Source organism: Mus pahari, chromosome 5 (genome assembly GCF_900095145.1).
Source record: "Mus pahari chromosome 5, PAHARI_EIJ_v1.1, whole genome shotgun sequence".
Taxonomy (NCBI): domain Eukaryota; kingdom Metazoa; phylum Chordata; class Mammalia; order Rodentia; family Muridae; genus Mus; species Mus pahari.
In genome coordinates this window covers 14,093,575-14,099,160 of record NC_034594.1, presented here as the reverse complement: position 1 = coordinate 14,099,160, position 5,586 = coordinate 14,093,575, and positions in this window count along the sequence as shown.

The window sequence follows — 5,586 nt, the reverse complement described above, 5'->3', positions numbered from 1 at the left end:
CCAGCCTCCAGATTAGGTTCACTGGTGAGCCTTCCAATTCTGGATTGTAGTTCATTTCAAATATAGTCAAGTTGACAACCAGGAATAGCCACTACAATTGGGAAGAGAAGCCCTTTGGTCTTGCAAACTGTATATGCCCCATACAGGGGAATGCCAGGGCCAAGAAGTGGGAATTAGTGGGCAGGGGAACAGGGTCAGGGGAGGGTATAGGGGTAATTCGGCATAGCATTTGAAATGTAAATGAAGAAAATATCTAATAAAATAATTTAAAAAATGGGGTACAGAATTAAATAGAGGAATCTCAAATGGTGGAGAAGCACTGAACAAAATGTTCAACATTCTTATTCATCAGGAAAATGTAAATCAAAATGACTCCGAGAGTCTATTAAATCAATCAGAATGGCTAAGATAAAAAACTCAAGAAACCATTTTGGAAATCAATCTGGTGATTTCTCAGAAAATTAGAAATAGTTCTACCTTAAGATCAAGCTGATAGGAGCCTGATATAACTGCCTCCTGAGGGCCTTTTCTAGTGCCTGGCAAATGCAGAAGTGGATGCTCATAATCATCCATTGGACGGAGCACAAGGTCTCCAATGAAGGAGCCAGAGAAAGTACCCAGGAGCTGAAGGGGACTGAAGTCCCATAGGAGGAACATCAATATGAACTAACCAGTACTCCCAGAGCTCCTTGGAACTAAACCATCAATCAAAGAAAACACATGGTGGGACATGTGACTGTAGCTGTATATATAGCTGAGGATGGCCTAGTTGGTCATCAATGGGAGGGAGAGACCCTAGGTGCTATGAAGGTTCTATGCCCCAGTATAGGGGAAGGTCAGAACTGGGAATGGGAGTGGGTAAGTTGGGGAGCACAGGGAGGGGATAGGGGATTTTCAGAGGGGAAATTAGGAAAGGGGATACATTTGAAATGTAAATAAAGAAAATATCTAATAAAAAAAATCTTGGGCATATACCCAAAAGTTGTTGTACCATACCACAAAGACACGTGCTCTAAATATGTTCATAGCAGCTTTATTTGTGATAGCCAGAAACTGAAAACAGCACAGATGCCCCTCCACCAAAGAATGGAAAATGTAGTTCCTATACAATGGAATACTGTTCAGCTATTAAAAACAAGGACATCATGAGTTTTGCAGCCAAATGGATGGAACTAGATAGAAAATATCATCCTGAGTGAGGTAACCTAGACTCAAAAGGACATGCATAGTATATACTTACTGATAAATGGATTTTAGCCATAAAGTATAGGATACCCATGATAAAACCTATAGACTCAAAGAAGTTAAATAAGAAGGAAGGCCCAAGTGAGGATGCTTGGATCTCACTTAGAAGAGGGAATAAAATAGTCATAGGAGGTAGAGCAGGGTCGGGAGGAGGGAAATGGCTGGGAGGAATGGGAATGGGGGAGCAGGGGCAGGTGTGAGGAGAGGCAGGAGAGAGGGCCAGGAGAATGAATGGAAACATGCAGCTACCAGGTAGGGCGATCTATAGGAAGCACCAGACATCTCTGATCAGGAAGACTCCCAGGAGTCAATGCAGGTGACCTTAGCCAAGATGTGTAACAACGGGGACATGGAACCAGGAGAGGCTACTTCCTGTAGCCAGGCTGGATCACAAGTGAGGGTAAGGACACCAACTCACCCACACAACTTTTGACCTCAAATTTGTCCTGTCTAAAAGAAATTCAGGGACAAAACTGGATCAGAGACTGAAGGCATGGTCATTCAATAAGAAACCCAACTTGAGATCCATCCTTGGGCAAGCACCAATCCCTGACACTATTAATGATACTCTGCTATGCTTGTAGACAGGAGCCTACATAACGGTCCTTTGAGATGCTCTACCCAGCAGCTGACTGAAACAGATGAAGAGAGCCACAGTTAAAGATTGGTCGGAGGTCAGGGACTTTTATGGAATAGTTGGGGCAGGTTGTGAGAATTGAAGACCCTGAAGTGTGAAGGAACTCCACAAGAAGTTGACTAACAGAGTCAACTAACCTGGACCCAGGGGAGCTCTAAGAGACTGAGCCACCAACCAAAGAACACACAGAGATTGGACCAAGGTCCCTAGCACATATGTAACAGATGTGTAGCTCAGACTCCATGTGGGTCCCCCAACAACTGGAACAGGGGCTGTCCCTAAAGCTCTAGCCTGACTCTGGAATCTGTTCCCCAGCAGGGCTGCCTTGTCAGTCCTCAGTGGGAGAGGATGCCCTAATCCTACACAGACTTAATTAGACAGGGTGGGAGAAATGGGGGGAGGGGAGAGCAACCCTTCAGAGGAGAAGGGAGGGGCATGGAGGATAGGGGAAGGACCTGGAGGGAGCTCAGTGTTTGGGGTGTAAATAAGTAAATGAGTGAATGAATGAATAACTAAATAACTGTACATGATAGAAATAGACTAAAGGAGTTTATAACCACTAAGCAATCTCTACAGAAGATAATTGAAAAAAAGGGAAAAGCAAACTCATTCACAAGGCCACAAAAAAAAAGCCATATCAAAATAATAGTTAAGCAAAAGATAAAAAACAAAAACAAAATTGCAGAAATCAATTCACACTTCTTTATAGTAACCCTGAATATTGATGATATCAGTTCTTCAGTCAAAAGGCACAGACTATTAGATTGGAAGAATAATCAAGAACCTCCTGTTTGTTGACTTTAAAAAAATGTAGCTCACTGGAGAAGGCAGACAAAGTGGAAAGGAATATTCCAAAAATATGGATCTAGGGAACATGCTGATACCTCCATTCTAATATCCGTCGAAATAGACTCTAAACTATATGAATGAGAAAAGATAAAGAGTTTCTATTGCTGTGATAAAAGATCGTCACTAAACACAACTAGGGAGGGAAAGATTAATTTATTTAACAGCCTGTAGGCCATCAACCAGAGAAGTCAGGACAGGACCTCAAGGCAGGAACTGGGAGGCAAGAACTGATACAGAGGTTGTAAAAGGGTGATACTTACTGGCTTGCTCCTCCTGGCTTGCTCAGTGTGCTTTGTTATAGAACTCAGGACCACCTGCTCAGAGTTGGCACTCCCTACAATGAGCTGAGCCCTCTCATATCAATTATCAATGCAGAAAATGTTCCATAGGCTTGGCCATAGATCAGTCTGGTGGGGACGTTTTCTCAGTTGAGGTTCCCTCTTCCCAAATAACTCTAACTTGTTGGCATCAAACTAGGCACCAGAGAGAGATTACTTCATACTGATGAAGGCCGCACTCCAACGGGAGGATGTTATGATTCTAAGATGTATATCCAGATGTATATAGTACATCCAATTTCATAAATCTGCTACTACCACAGGTAAAGTCACAGGTTAACCCAGCAATGATGCTATGTGGGGGGTTGCTTACTTAGTCTTCTCTGTTTGATGTCCTACATGCCTCTGCATCTAGAATGGTTCTTTTTCTAAGTCTGGGAAAATTTCTGTTTTTTTTTTTTTTTTTATTTGTTCTTTGAAGATTTGTATAATGTGTCTTAATCATATTCATACTCTCTCCAAACTCCTCCTTCATCATTTCCACTTCCCTACCCACTCATCTCTGTGCCCCTACCCCACCCCCATCATATCCTATTTGTGCTGCCCAAATACTCTTGGACGAGTGTCTTTTCCCTAGAGTGTCCTCAATTCAACAGGGGCAACATTCTTAAAGAGTAGAGATTTCTTTTCTCCCCAGCAGCTCTCAATGGCCAATAGTCCTTCATCTAAGAGTTGGGCTTCATGTCTGTTTCCCTATGAATATTTCATCCAGCTTGAGCTTGCACCAGGCTAGTACATACTGTCACAGCTGCTGTGGTCCATATGTGCAGCTTCCCTGTTGTATCAGGAGGATACAGTTTCTAGCATTTATTCACCTACTGTGCCCAGCTTTTACAGTCTTTCTAGTTCCCCTTCTGCAGGGATCCTTGAGCCTTATGTGAAGGTGTATGATATAGACTTCCCAGTTAGACAATCTCTTTTTCTCTCCATGTTGGCTAGCTGTTGGTCTTTGTATTAATCACTATCTACTGCAAATAGAAGCTTTCCTAATGAATGTTGAATGATGCAGTAATCTGAGAATAAATGATAAGTCATTAGCACTTGGTTTAATACTATGCCATTAAGCAAAACAAACAAACAAACAAACACAAAAATAAAATAACAAAAGAAACAAACGAAACAAAGAAGGTTCTCTTCTTGGGCCTATGACTTATCTGGCTGCAGGCTCTTGGTCCGTCAATGGTGCTAGGTCTGTGTTTTACCTAAGCACCAAATACAGAAAAGGTATTTATTGAAAGCTGATTAGAGAGGAAGGTGAACTCATCTGTTAAATTTCTTTTGAAAATGTTTTCTATTCTTTTAGTATTAGATTACTTTCTTTTTTTCTATGAGTGTTGGCTACAATTTAGAACCCCCCACTGGTACTTTCTTATCATTTCATCTTTGTTTTTTGTTGGATAGTTCCATGTCCTCCACCTTGCCAGACAGCCGATCTCTCCTTGGTCCATTCTACAGCTGAGACTTTATATAAAGGCTGTTGTTGTTGTTGTTGTTGTTGTTGTTGTACTTGCATTGCTCCAGTTTCCACTTCTAATATTTCAGATTGTTTTTCTTCAGTACTCTATCGCTTTTGTATTATCTGTTGTCTTCCTGTTCTCATCTAGCTGCTTATGTCTTTGAACATACTTAGAAGTATTTTCTGTTTGCTATTGGGATGTCATCCAATTTTCTCAAACTAGAAGCCATGACTGAGGGTTAATAAGATTTGGGAATGTCCTATTGTCATTTTATTTTACGTTTCTTATGCTACTGAGTTGAGATTTATGCATCTGATGATATTTTGTTGCTTAGCTTATGTCTTTTTTTTTATTAGCCAGATTCTTTCAGTTGAATTATTTTGGATGTTCAAGTGGGTCTTGAGTGTGTAGTTCAGAAAACAATTCCTCATTCTGGAGTGCTTAGTGTAAGCTCTTTTTATTCCCTGAGTAGAATATTCACTGTAGAGTACTATGTAGATATTGTACTAGCCAATTAATAACAGTTGATTTCAATAACTATTGGAGCATAAATAACTCAAGTTATTATGGAGTATACTAGATTTTAGTCAATAAGATTAGGAATGGGAGGGAGGGAGGTAAGATTAAGTACTAGTTCGACTTTGGTAAGACTAAAATTGAAGTGAATAAAGAGGCAGAGAGGATGCTGTTAGGGTGCACGGATTTTAGATACTGTGATAGTTGTGGAAAGTTACAATTAAGACATAAAAGATGAGAGCAACAGGATGAGAGAGAAGAAAGGACTTAAGAGTAAGAGGTGGTATGTATGGTATAAGGCCAAAGAGTATAGCAAAGGAACAAACAACAGTCCTAACACTTAAGTGAGAAATATAAATATACACATGCAAGAGTGGAAGCTAAATAACAGAGACTATTTAAGGACACTTACAGGGTGAACTGTTGGCACAGATGTGCTGTGTTGGAAGGTGACCTCTCTGGCTCTAGCAGGTGATTCATGGTGCTGTATTTGTTAAAAATCACAACCCACTACCTCTTTTCATAACCTTCTACAATTCTACTG